Raw genomic sequence first — 15,359 nt, 5'->3', positions numbered from 1 at the left:
GCATTTGATGATGATTATTTATGGTCTGGCCAATAGCTAGGTGAAGCTGTGTGCCATATTTCATGGAACTGTATCACATGATCATGTATCACATAATATGAACTGGGATTATAGAAACAGCATTACACACAAACACATCATACAGTGTGAGCATAATAATTAAAGACATAGTACTTGTCCGAGCTATAGTAATATTGAGCATATGTTGAAAGTTGTGATGACCTCTGCAAAATGATAGTCAAGAGTTTAAAGAGGTGGGCTTTTGATTCTAAATCAATAAGGTCTCTTGGACAAGGCCCTTAATCCCTAAATTGCACCTGGTGTACATCTGAGTGCCTTGTATGGCAGCATACTAACATTGGAGTTGATCTCGAAGAGCAATCAAAGTGTATGTGTCGGGGTGAATATAATGTCCCCTTCACACATAACACAATGTTGGGTGAATGAGGTCGAAACTGGCCGAAAAAGGCCGAAAAAAACAAACTGGCAAACCTCGAAAAATTCCAGCCACTGTCAGAAGGGACAGACAGTCGGACAGCCGTGTACAGATGCTGTATTTGCTCATTTTGAAATGGATGCCTGCAACACATTTCAAAAAAGCTGGGACAGTGGTATGTTTACCACTGTGTTACATCAATTTTCCTTCTAACAACACTCAATAAGTGTTTGGGAACTGAGGACACTAACTGGTGAAGCTTAGTAGGTGAAATTCTTTCCCATTCTTGCTTGATTTATGACTTCAGTTGTTCAACAGTCCAGGGTCTCCGTTGTTGTATTTTGTACTTCATAATGCGCCAGACATTTTCAATGGTCGACAGGTCTGGACTGCAGGCAGGCCAGTCTAGTACCCGCACTCTTACTATGAAGCCACACTGTTGTAACATGTGCAGAATGTGGCTTGGCATTGTCTTGCTGAAATAAGCAGGGACGTCCCTGAAAAAGACGTTGCTTGGAAGGCAGCATGTGTTGCTCCAAAACCTGGATGTATCTTTCAGCATTGATGGTGCCATCACAGATGTATGTGTAAGTTGCCCATGCCATGGGCACTAACACACCCCATACCATCACAGATGCTGGCTTTTGAACTTTGTGCTGGTAACAATCTGGATGGTCTTTTTCCTCTTTTGTCCGGAGGACACGACGTCCATGATTTCCAAAAACAATATGAAATGTGGACTCACCAGACCACAGCACACTTTTCCACTTTGCGTCTGTCCATTTCAAATGAGCTCAGGCCCACAGAAGGTGGTGGTGTTACTGGATGTTGTTGATGTATGGTTTTCACTTTGCATGGTAGAGTTTTAACTTACATTTGTAGATGTAGCAATGAACTGTATTAACTGACAATGGTTTTCTGAAGTGTTCCTGACCCCACGCTGTAAGATCCTTTACACAATGATGTTGTTTTTAATGCAGTGCCTCTTGAGGGATCGAAGGTCACGGGCATCCAATGTTGGTTTTTGGCCTTGCTGCTTACATGTAGAAAGTTCTCCAGATTCTCTGAATCTTCTGCTTATATTATGGACTGTAGATGATGGAATCCCTAAATTCCTTGCAATTGAACATTGAGAAATATTGTTTTTAAACTGTCAGACTATTTTTTTCATGCAGTTTTTCACAAAGTGGTGATCCTCGCCCCATCTTTGCTTGTGAATGGCTGAGCCTTTTGGGGATGCTCCTTTTATACCCAAACATGACACTCACAATTAGTGTCCTCAGTTCCCAAATGCTTATTGAGTGTTGTTAGAAGGAAAGGTGATGTAACACAGTGATAAACATACCCCTGTCCCAGCTTTTTTTAAATGTTTTGCAGGCATCCATTTCAAAATGAGCAAATATTTGCACATAAACAATAAATTTTATCAGTTTGAACATTAAATATCTTGTCTTTGTGGTGTATTCAATTGAATATAGGTTGAACAGGATATGCAAATCATTGTATTATGTTTTTATTTACATTTCACGCAATGTCCAAACTTCAATGGAATTAGGGTTGTATGTTGAGCTAGAAATATGAACTAAACACCAGCGTTCGGAAGATACAGAAAGCAAAAAAAAAAATAAAAATCCATATTTATCAGAGTACAAGTCACACCGGAGTATATGTCACATCAGTCAAAAAATGTGTCTATAAGTTACACCTTTTTCTGTGTTATGAGTTCTTTAATTTGGGATTTTGGTGCATTGTTGTAGTGTATTTTTTATTACTGCCAGCATCCTCTTATACACTGTGGTGTGTTGGGGGGCAGCACATCCAAGAAGGACACATCCAGGCAGGACAAACTGATTCAGCAGGCTGGCTTTGTGGTCGGCATGAAGCTGGACTCTCTGGTGACAGTGCCAGAGAAGAGAACACTGGACAAACTGTTGGACATTATGGACGATGCCAGTCACCCTCTGCACACCGTCATCAGTAACCAGAGGAGCCTCTTCAGCCACAGACTGCTCCTTCCCAAGTGCAGGACCAACAGACTGAAAAACTCCTTTGTCCTTCAGGCCATCAGACTGCACAACTCCTCACTCAGGGGGAGGAGGAGTAACAGGAAGACAGAGGATGGGAATGAGAGGATCAGTAGTAGCCAGTAAACCCATATTGATCAGTATGTCTGAAATTTATATTGTGTATTTATATTGCAAACTGATTTTCTTTTTTGCTTTCACTTTTGATGCTCTGTGTGCTTCTTACCTGTGTGCAATGCTGCTGGAACCTCAATTTCCCCGAGGGAGTCTTCCCAAGGGATCAGTAAAGTTCTAATCTAATCTCTACAAACAATTTGAAAAATGAGGGTTCTGGTCTCACAATCATCTACTAAGAGCAGAAGCACCAACACAAACAAATGGGACCTCCAAAGATACCAACATTGTTATAAACCTCTGTTCAGTGACATCATAAATCCATAAGATCTTGCCAGACATGTCTTAGCCTCAGAGTAGGTTGAACTCTCAGAGACATGAATGTCATTAGGTGGACTTCCAAGATACATTTGAGATAAATTTTAGCAATATTTTAAGATTGTTGACAAAACACCAATGTGAAATAAAGTTTTCACTGAGTGATATTATGCGATTAGTGGGTTTTGTCATCTTACTCTGATTGTCATTCCAGTAAGTCTCTTGCAACAAATATTCTAATTGTCATGGCAAGGGATGAGTTAGTCCTGTTAAATATTGGCGTTTTTTTTCCAACCCAATAAGAAATAAATCTTATAAGATCTAAGACGTTTTCGGTCTCGTCCTCCATCCACATATACCACAACATGTATTTTGGAATGTCATGTGGCTTTTTCTACACATCATGTGACTTAAAATTATGAAAAAAAAATCTTCATTTTTGGTGAAATGTGGCTTTTTCAAAATGCTTGAAACAGCACTTCATGTGAGCATAAAAACATTTATGTGATATTTGAGAGAATATACATGTTCCACTTAATTTTCAATTAGCTTCTTCAAACTGCACAATTTGAAAGGTCATGGAAACCTGCCTATTGTAAAAATAAGTAAATTCCTCAAAAACGTCAACACTTTGTTAACCCCGAAAACATGAATCAGCTGCAAATCGTGAATTATCTGCAAAACGTAAATACCGAAAAACACCTCTCGAAACGTGAACACATTTGCATAAATGCACTGACACGCAATCTGGTGTGCTAATGAGTAAACCCATCATAAACTGTTATAAATTGTGCATAAACTGTGTGTGGCTACAAGCCAGTGTGCAAACAAAATTTTGACATATAGTTGAAAATACTGCATGTCACTGTGTGCAGCTCATCTAAACTTGAAATTGAGATTATGACGGGATGCTACAGCTATAATAAACATAATTTTACAGATGCATTATCTAACTAATAAGAAGGAATAAAAATGTGTCTGTTTTACAATCCATTACAATATATATATTATAAATAATTACCTTTGAGAAGATTCCGAATGCGTTCTCCACCACATGACATATACGAACGTCAGCTCAAGATAATTTCTCTGTGATTCTGGATTCTGAGAGAGCAAATGTGTCATCAACTATGAAATGATTATTTTATATAGTGTGACGTCAAGCGGGACAAAGCGGGATGCATTGGCACAATGAATTGCACGGCAATGCGGGGATTGTTCACATTTTCTATTAGTGGGTGAACAATCCAATGCTTGGTGAATTCTGCTTCATGATGAAAGGAAGAGTTGTCATCGACGGATCAAAAAGTAACGTCACTATGAATGCTTGGCTGCCACAAGTCAGTTATCCCCGTGGTAATTTTTCTGATACCTCCTGATTATAATCCAAAAGGTCAGAAGGATCATGAGGCCCCACTTTCATGGTCTCTATTCATACTGAAAAGATCAAGCAAGCTTTTGGCCCTTCTGCTCCACGGGAGGTTTCTATCCTCCCTGAGTTTGCCTTAGGACACCTGCGTTTGACAGGTGTACCAGACTCTCCACCTGCCACTGTCCTCGGAGCAGGTCACACCCAGTGGGAGCCGAGCACTTGAAGTAATTGAGCCGTAAACTGAAATCCGTAAACTACTTAAACTGAAAGAAAATATATATCATGAATGATATTCACGGTTTGCGAAACCTGCGTTCAGGTTTTGTGGGATATTTTGCAGAAAAAGCTTTAACAGATCAGGGATATTCACCATTTGCTTAAATTTTCATTAGTCATTCGCGGATAATTCACAATTTACATCAGATTCACGTTTTGGGGTTTCAGCAACTTTCACCACATAGTGATAACCTGCTGGTGGTTGAATCCAGGAAGTCATTGGAAGCCTTGATCTTGATCTTGATCTTGATCAAGGCTTCCAAACTGCCATTTCCAACTTCTCACTCAGCTTCTGAAATGCTGCAATCAGGGCATCTACTGATTCCACACCAAACATGCATAAATATTCTTATTTTCCAACACAGTCATTACTTGGAAAATGGAACCATCAAGAATGTGAGTTTCCAGAATAAGAGTAGTGTCATTAACAGAAACTCCAAATGAACCTCACACAGATATGAGGCATAGAACTGAGCTTGTGCACACACACACACACACACACACACACACACACACACACACACACACACACACACACACACACACACACACACACACACACACACACACACACACACACACACACACACACACACACACAGTCAGTCCATGCAGCGCTCTTGTAAAATCACCTGGGTGACAGAATAAAAAACTTAACACTAACACAGACTTGATACATCAACAAATGCGGCGTGCTGACATGTTGACACACAGACGCTGGCTTCGTGTCTCTACGCCTGCTGGCTCTGTGCCCACGACTCATTTCTGAAATTGACACAGTCTCCACAAATGATTCAGTATGTGGTTTTCAAACACGACGCTTAGTGAATCATCACTAACTGTAAGGTGATGATTACCAGCCAAACCACCGGAAAGCTCACACACACACACACACACACACACACTCATTTTGTGAGCGTGACTGAAGTGAATGTGTGAGAATGAGTGGAAGGAGCCACTAAAGAGCGGAGAAGACTGAGCCAGGCCTGTGAAACTGGACAGCACAAAGGTGAAAATGTCTTCTGCTGAACAACACGACCATCCAAAACAATCCTGTTTGTCTGGGAACCTCTGTTCTATGTGGAATGACTGGGCAATGGAGACAATGAATGGTAAATGGACTGCATTTAAATCTTTTCCATCTGATGTAGATGATTGAAGCAACTTAGGGCGTTGCCTTCCATTCACACATATCTCCAGGTCCATGTTCCTGTCCAGTCTTAGTTGCAGCTGAGGAATTGCCACAGTGACGATGGTGACACACTCGCACACCAGCGTCAGGGTGCTGCAGTGCAAGGTGCTCAACTGCACACCTGGAGCAGCTTGAGAATAAAGGACCTTGCTCTAGGGATCTTAATTATTATAAGTACAACCCAAAATCTGAAAACTTTGGGATGCATGGAAAATGCAAATAAAAGACATCTCCAGAGAGTCTTACATTTACTTTTACTTCTGTTTGACAGCAGACAATATGAACCCAAGTTACGGTGCATCCAGAAATTCAGCAGGACAGTGACCCTAAACACACAACACACATGGAGCTTGAGAGGTGCTGCAAAGAGGAATGGAGAAAACTGCTGAAAGATAGGTGCACCAAGCTTGTGGCATCATTTTCAAGAACACTTGACACTGTCATTGCTGCCAAAGCTGAATCAACAAAGTAGTGAGCAAAGGGTGTGAATGTACATGTGATTTCTTAGTTTGTTGACAAGCTGAAGATCCTCTGCACATCTTTGATCAAAGTCTCATCCTTTTGTGGATATTGCTTTAGTATGAAGTCATGATTACAATAACCTGTTGTCACACCGGGGCTGCTCCCAGTTGCTCCCAGTTGCGTCGTGCGTCATTATGACGATGCCGTGTGGAAGCAACCTAGTGCCGAGACAATGCAGCTCAGCGCCACAACAGCGCGAGGGGCGCAAACAAAAATTAAACATGTTTAATTTTTTTTGCGTCCTCTGCTTGATGCAGAATTAAGTGGTTTCAGCGCAAGTCAAAGCAACAGGACGGTACTCAGCGTGACTGGAAGCCACACACTCATAAGACAACATTACCCGATGCCAATTTATGATTCCTGCTGTGTTCCATTGTTCCCGCAGTATAAATCATGCAGGATTGTTTTTATATCGTGTACACAATGCAGTAAAAACTACATGCTCAAAAAAGTGCACAGAAGAAAAATGCTGATTGCAGCTGGAGCTCCTTCTGTGTATGGAGCCGTCTGGTGAAGAGAGGCACTGTGAAGCAGCTGCAGCTTCTTCTCTCACAAATATGTTTAAATTAAATCCATAAAAGTCTTACCCACAGACTGATTGCCAGAGACATCCAGTAAAAAGTCCGGACATCTCCAGTCCACTCACGGACAAATCGTTCACGCATGCACATGTGAACAGTTAAAAGAAAGAAAAAACTGTCTGGCTGCAGTGCAGTTAGTTCCTCTCATCACTGTTAAAAAAGGACAAACAAGGACATAAGTCCTGCTCACAGACTGATTGCCAGAGACAGGACATGTCCACATCAACTATAACTCCAGACATCTCCACATTTACTCACGGACAGTTTGTTCACATGCGCGAGCATCTCACAGTCACAGGACAAAAGATAAACTATAACAGAACTTTGAGCACAGACCTGCAGCTCAGCACAAGAACAAATAGGAACTAGAAGAGAAATCAGAGTGCACAGTCTGTCTGCAGCCAAACTGTGCACTCTGATTTCTCTGTGCAGAGAACCTGCAGGCTGTGTTCTCACCTCCTCTCTGCCCCCTGCTGCGCGCACCTGATGCAGACATGATAGGACTGAGCGGAGGCGAGGCACAGACAGAGGCTGGACACAAATGGAGGCTCACAACAGGACGTATGCATAAAGGATAGTTTTATTCAGGCCTGGGTTCAGTAACAGGAAGGCAGTCCGCGGAGCAAAGTACCGGGTAGGGACAAGACAGAGGACGTGGTCAAAAACAAGCAGGGTCAGTACATGAGCGAACAGAGTTGTCAGGGCTGAGGCAAAAAGCAGGATCCGGTACACAGAGCTGAGTCAAAAAACACGGCTTGGCAAAACAGGACTGAAACAAAGTGCTGGTGAGTGAATGAATCAACAAACGAGCAGGGAGGAAGTGAACTGAAGCAGTTTAAATAAGAACAGGTGTTAATAAGATAATGAGGTGCATGTGGTGGAGGACGGGTCTGGAAGGGGGCATGGTCAGGTGTAAACTAAGAGGCAAAAGAGAAGCAGAAAGGCGGTGACAAATGGGCAAGGAAATGACAGACAAATGGGGTGTGGCCAACAGTGATGAGAAAGTGCAGGTGCAGAGAGTGATCAGAAGAAGACTGATAAAAATGAAGCTGGGTGTGAACCAGACCGAGGCAGGAGAGCCATAACAGGGCCCAAAAAAGAGGAGGCCACAAGGATGACTGACAACAGACCCCAGAAAAACAGGCAGGGGAAAACCCGAACAGCAAAAACCTTGCAGGCGGCCGTGGGATCCAAAATAAGGCATAGCCATGGCAGAAAACAGACCTACAGGTGGCTCAGGAGGGCGACCATGCTGCGTAACACAGGGCTTGGGCCTGCGACATACAACCGGGTCATGATTAACTACTGGGTCAGGAGGGTGGACCTGGGATGTAACATCAAGCAAGGACACATCAGAAGTGTGACTATGGGACAAACTGACCCCTAGGGCAGTGCCAGAGGAACACTCTGGGCCAGATTTGTGATGAAGTACCCAAAAACAACAAAGTGGAGAAACCAACTTCCTAAGGAAGAGTCCCACAGAATGGAGAAGCCACTGGGCAATAAGGAGAAGCACCATGCTGAACAGCCCATAAAAAGAAAAATAAAGTGCATCAACATCCCCGCTACAGACCAGATCAAACCAATGTAAGATTCCAAAACACATGATATTCAGATATATGTATAACACCGTAAGGAAATAACTAAAAAGAGACCAAAAAGAACAGTCATATGCAGAATAAATGTATTTGAACAAAAACCATAAAAAGCAAAGAACCCACATTAATGAGCTGTAATGCAGACAGAAAACAAAAACCAAGAGCAGACCAAGAAAAGAACCAACCAGAAGAACCTGTGCTTTCTCAGAGAGCCGAATGAATTGCAAAAACTGGTTAATCAAACTCTGTGGGTAATCGGGATTAATCGATGTAATCAGGGACCAGAGAGAGGACTTTAACAGATGTTAGGTGGAATTAATTTCCAGAAACCCACAACCAAACCCTGGAGAGATCCCTAGGAACACTATTATTTTATCGAGTATCAAAGTCAGGACCTTCAATAATTGTGTGTCATGGTCATTCATGGCCCACCCCAGGAGTGAGCATGGGGCTTTGAACAGATTATTCAATGAGGCACATAAAGAAAGCACAAAATAAACCCGTAAAAAACAGAGTTCAAATGAAAAGTCACTAACCGTCCCTCGGTTTGTGTCCTCGGGCGTCGTCTTCTGAGCCGACAGTAAAGTTGGAGCAGGACGAGGAGGCTCAGGAGAGGAAGGTTCCGACAGCGCACGTACGATCGATGCACCGTCAGGCGTCAAGACTGGCTGCGGCACGGTGTGCTCTGAGGTTAACCCACCAAGTGCCACAAAAGCAACGTGCGCTGAGGCAGGTCCGGCGGCTTGTGCCACAGAAGCAGTGTGCTCAGATACTGGTCCGGTCGCAGGCGCCGCAGGTGCCGCTGGCACGGAGATGGGTTCAGCCGCTGGCGCCGCTGGCGCGGAGTCTGGTTCAACCACCGGCGCGATGCGCGTGGAGTCTGGTTCAGCCACTGGCGCGGTGCGCGCGGAGTCTGGTTCAGCCGCTGGCGCGGTGCGCGCAGAGACTGGATTGGCTGGAGGTGCCGCTAGCACGGAGACTGGTTCAGCCGCTGGCGCATTGTGCGCGGAGACTGGTTCGGCTGGAGGTGCCACAGGTGCAGAGACTGGTTCAGCTGCAGGCGCGGTGCACGCGGAAACTGGTTCAGCCACTGGTGCCGCTAGTGTGGAGACTGGTTCAGCCGCTGGCGCGGTGCACGTGGTCTTTCGTGGCACAGGTGCACGAGGCTTACGAAGGGCTGGTACAGGTGGTAGGCTTGGAACAGCCGTTGTCATTTCATGGAGATGCTGAGAAGTCGGGCATGAGGAAGTCGAAGACGTGAGCACGGTTGGGGCTTCCTGGTGCCAACGCGCTGATGGCGTCAAAACGGTGGAGATCGGCTTTGCTTCGGCCCATGGCGGGCGTGTGGAATCCACATGAATCTTACATGGTGCAGGCTTAGGTGGTGCCCGTGAGGGGGCCAGAATGGGTGCTGAGCATGGCTGTGATCCCGGTTTCACCGGCTGAGATGGTGATAGGTCCTGTATCTTAAATAACACATTTACAGTGTCCTGGACTGCAAACTGCTCTGTCTCTGAAGAATCATCATCGTCATCTTCATCACAGTCGCTCCACTCAGTGTCGTCATCAGAGGGCAGGTGTTGTGTTGAGAATACAGGTGGGCCTCTGGATGTTTTATCCAGTCGGGAAGTCTTTGGCCAGAAAAAATTGCATCCAGATCCTGCAGATCAGGGAAGAGCTCATAAAGCCAAACATTTGCTTCCACAAATTCCCACGCCTGCTCTAGAAAATCAAATTTCTCCTTCGGAGAGTAGCAGTCGCGGAAACATACAAAGAAAAATTGAATGTCATCAAAAATCCTTTTGATGGCGTCGGCGTCCTGGTTCCTGTTGACGGGGTTCGAGCCTGCTGCGTCCATGTCTGGCTCGTTTGTTTTGACAGGACTGAGCGGAGGCGAGGCACAGACAGAGGCTGGACACAAATGCAGGCTCACAACAGGACGTATGTGTAAAGGATAGTTTTATTCAGGCCTGGGTTCAGTAACAGGAAGGCAGTCCGTGGAGCAAAGTACCGAGCAGGGACAAGACAGAGGACGTTGTCAAAAACAAGCAGGGTCAGTACACGAGCGAACAGAGTTATCAGGGCTGAGGCAAAAAGCTGGATCCGGTACACAGAGCTGAGTCAAAAAACACGGCTTGGCAAAACAGGACTGAAACAAAGTGCTGGTGAGTGAATGAATCAACAAACGAGCAGGGAGGAAGTGAACTGAAGCAGTTTAAATAAGAACAGGTGTTAATAAGATAATGAGGTGCACGTGGCGGAGGACGGGCCTGGAAGGGTGCGTGGTCAAGTGACAACTAAGAGGCAAAAGACAAGCACAAAGGCGGTGACAAATGGGCAAGGAAATGACAGACAAATGGGGCGTGGCCAACAGTGATGAGAAAGTGCAGGTGCAGAGAGTAATCAGAAGAAGACTGATAAAAATGAAGTTGGGTGTGAACACGTGAGAACTGAGAAGAGTGCAGACAGAGCAGACGAGAACAGGATGAGACAGACAGGTGCAAGTGAGCAGTGAAGAGATTACAGACAAGACAACTAGAGAACATACAAAGAAAAACATGAACAGGAATCTAAACTTGAACAGGGCTGAAAAGCATACCAGAACATGATAAAGAGAATGATGGGAAATAACACACCATGACAAAAACTAAGTGGCACAGACAGACAAAACTATAAGAAAAACAGAAACTAAGTGATAACAAAACCTGGCATCACAGTACTACAAATTACAGAAATGAGAACAGCAAAAATAGGCAAACAATAACTAAATGATAAACCATGAAAACACAGACTGATAGAACAAAACTAGAATGGAACTGGAACATGGCTGAAGTATAAAAGAAACAAAGAAGAACGTGCCAAAGCAAAAATAGAACATAAAATAAACACACGATGAAGAAGGCAATTAATAAAACAAGGCTGGGGCAAAAGGAACAGAACTAAATAAAGAGGAAAAATAAGGGCTGAAGCCTGGAACTGGGCGGGGCATGACAAGACATTCGTGTGTCTTCATGACGCAACAGGAAGCAACTGGGAGCAGTCCTGGTGTGAAAGGGGTTTATGCAGAACCAGTTGCAATGAAAGGACAATATGCCCTGATGACTAATTCTGATCCAGCTTTATGGCCCCTTCACACATAGCACAAACAAGTAGGAATCAGGGCGAATCACAGCAAAACAGCCCGAATGAGCAAACCATGAAAACATCGAGCCGACGTTGGTCGGACACACGGTTGGGCGGGCATAAATGATCCCACTGGGACAGTTTCGTGCATGCTCGTGCACGTGCATGAACACAGTGTGAGCAGCTGGAGGGTGTGGAACCACATCGCGCGCTGATGTGGAGATAAAAGTAACGCACCATTGATATGGAGAAAAAACTAAATAAAAATTACACACCATAAAAAACACCGCAATAATACAGTAACTAACTCGGGTGAATATTGGTCATTTTGGGTGACTGGGCATGAACGTCGGGCCTCTGAAAATGCATACCACACGAAAACAGCATGTTATTTGCATTATTATCACTTTACTGAGGTACACAACACGTGGCATAACAGTATGCAGGTCGCATTCAATATTGTGTCGCGCGAGCCAGTCACAGAACTTGCGCATTCCAAACTCGGTGGATTTTGTCGTGTTAGCTGGTACCGCGCTGCTCTCCAAATTCGTCATTGCATCCTCGTCAAGCTGGCTGCTTTGGCTGCTGTTCTTTGTCGGACTATCCATAAGAAAATCATCCATATTGGGAGCAACACACACTTCTCGCCTTTTTATCTTCAGTGGACAGTTCTTGGGCTGCGCACGCTATGACGTCATTTGTTTACGCACAGCGGGCGGGTATATTGATACTCGTTCACTACCGCGGGTGGGTATAGCCAGGTAGCGTCGACGTAAATCTACACTACAAGCACTACCTAGCAACACCTTGGTAAAGTGATAATAATGTCCAATATTTAATCCCTCTTATTGAGCGGACGATACAAGGATGGTCACTCTGTGCCTCTGTATATCAATCAATCAATCAATCAACTTTTTTCTTATATAGCGCCAAATCACAACAAACAGTTGCCCCAAGGCGCTCCATATTGCAAGGCAAGGCCATACAATAACCATGAAAAACCCCAACGGTCAAAACGACCCCCTATGAGCAAGCACTTGGCCACAGTGGGAAGGAAAAACTCCCTTTTAACAGGAAGAAACCTCCAGCAGAACCAGGCTCAGGGAGGGGCAGTCTTCTGCTGAGACTGGTTGGGGCTGAGGGAAAGAACCAGGAAAAAGACATGCCGAGAAGGGGGGCAGAGATCGATCACTAATGATTAAATGCAGAGTGATGCATACGGAGCAAAAAAAGAAAGAAACAGTGCATCATGGGAACCCCCCCACAGTCTTTGGGATGGTTATGAGTATTTGAGTATGAGTATATGAGTATATTTCCAAAAACAATTTGAAATGTGAACTCATCAGCCCACAGCACACTTTTCCTCTTTGCGTCTATCCATTTCAAATGAGCTCAGGCCCAGAGAAGGCAGCAGCGTTTCTGGATGTTGTTGATCTATGGCTTTCACTTTGCATGGTAGAGTTTTAACTTGCACTTGTAGGTGCAGCGACAAACTGTGTTAATTGACAATGGTTTTCTGAAGTGTTCCTGAGCCCACGTGGTAAGATCCTTTACACAAAAATGTTGGTTTTTAATGCAGTGCCGCCTGAGGGATCAAAGGTCATGGGCATTCACTGTTGGTTTTCGGCCTTGCCACTTACGTGTAGAAAGTTCTCCAGATTCTCTGAATCTTCTGATTATATTATGGACTGTAGATGATGAATCCCTAAATTCCTTGCAATTGAACATTGAGAAATATTGTTCTTAAACTGTTGGACTATTTTTTCTTGCAGTTGTTCACAAAGTGGTGATCCTTGCCCCATCTTTGCTTGTGAATGGCTGAGCCTTTTGGGGATGCTCCTTTTATACCCAATCATGACACTCACAATTAGTGTCCTCAGTTCCCAAATGTTTATTCAGTGTTGTTAGAAGGAAAGGTGATGTAACTCAATGGTAAACATACCACTGTCCCAGCTTTTTTGTTTGTGTTGTAGGCATCCATTTCAAAATGAGCAAATATTTGCACAAAAACAATAAAGTTTATCAGTTTGAACATTAAATATCTTGTCTTTGTGGTGTATTCAATTGAATATAGTTTGAAAATAATTTGCAAATCATTGTATTCTGTTTTTATTTACATTTTACACAATGTCTTAACTTCATTGGAATTGGGGTTGTATTTTGTGATTGTTCTGATGGCGATATTCAAATAATGGTGCTGCCTTCTGCTGGTATGTGATTCACATTATAGAATAGGTCTTACACCAGTTTTCATGAAATTTATTGCAGCCTTAATGTGAAACTTGAAAAACAAAAAAACTCAACATATGTTAACGACAGTAATTAGCTGTAGTCACACTAAAACGCACATTGTGCTCAGCGCAAGAAAACACAGGTTTGTGCTCCAGCTGTTACACGTAGTGACAGTTATTTGTCATGAAACAAATATCAATCATTTAACTCATTACTGAGTGGATAGACTGATGCACTAATATTTCAAGTGGTAAAAAGTGTGTGAGTGTGTGTGAGGGAGAGTACTAATTTTTAAAGATGAGGGGACTTGTTCCCTCTCATACAATGGGTGAGTGTCACCATGGACGCCAGAGCCAATCACCATTGGAGTAACATTCAGCTCTCCTCCAACATTTAACTCGAATAAGCAGGTTTAGAAAATGGATGGATGGATGGATAGGAATACCCTTGCACCCTTAAACTTCCTCACAGTTGATAAACAGTCACAAACCTTTTAGTTTGCAGCAGTCAAATTCCCAAGTCGACATCCGAATGTTGAATTACAGGAATTTGTGCCCTCATCTGCATTGTTTGCTCCTGTCAAAGGCAAAGAAAAGACTATGAAGTACTCTTGATGATTCTATTCTTGTAGGATGCTGCCACTAAAACCGGCAGGGTGTGTCTCTGGTAGCTTCTCTTCCCTTAAAAAAGAAAAAAGCATAATCACCCACTCATGCAGGTTCGCACATTGAGTCATTCGTACAGGGTGCTCGACCCTGCAGCTATGTGTAAAAGATGTTTATCCTGTGACAAAGTATTTCACCCTCATCGAAACACTTTGAGTTTCAGCACACTTGCTTGCTATTTGCCCAGACAAGCACATCTGCCCAGTGGAGGTGGCATGTTTCGACAGGGCAGAGGTTCAGCCTGCTGACAGTCATGTTTAAAGGAGTCACAAAGAAGCACTCCTCAAAGTATTAATCGCTCATATGTCTCTGTCACACTGAGCCGTCCTCCTCTTTCACTGAGGATCAGTGACCAAGGCAAAAAGTATTTTTCATTTGAATCCATTCTGAAGCATTTGAATGCAACAGTTTTAGTTGACAGGGGCCTCACATACAAAGCGTGCTTATGCACAAAAATGTGGCGTCATGCCAACGTTCAGATGTATCAAAATTTAAATGATTGTGGAAATGTGCGGTGCGTCAAGCAAAAACCCTGGCTGGCATACATACGTTTCGACAGCTATTGTTCCACTGCAGACATGTAAAGGTGATGCTAGAAACCGTTAATAGTGTGAAAACATGAAGTCCTCAGAGTGATGTGCACATCAGCGACACAAAGATGCACAATTAACACACTCACGTGTTTGTAACTATATGGATGGATATAAAAGCATGCGAAAAGTGATGCGTAAAATGGTACTAAGAGTTGCTGCATTAGCATCAGAGGACCTTGCAAATGGTGTAATCTGACATGAGCATGTATTCAGGGAATGCAAGGATTTACTTGCAAATGACAATAATTGGCTCATAAACCGATGTCGATTACCAAGGCCACTGATACTGGAGTTGCATGCAGAACTTCGGCCA

Source organism: Thalassophryne amazonica, chromosome 19 (genome assembly GCF_902500255.1).
Source record: "Thalassophryne amazonica chromosome 19, fThaAma1.1, whole genome shotgun sequence".
NCBI lineage: Eukaryota > Metazoa > Chordata > Actinopteri > Batrachoidiformes > Batrachoididae > Thalassophryne > Thalassophryne amazonica.
The sequence above is the reverse complement of the archived record's forward strand: the minus strand, read 5'-3'. Positions refer to the sequence as shown.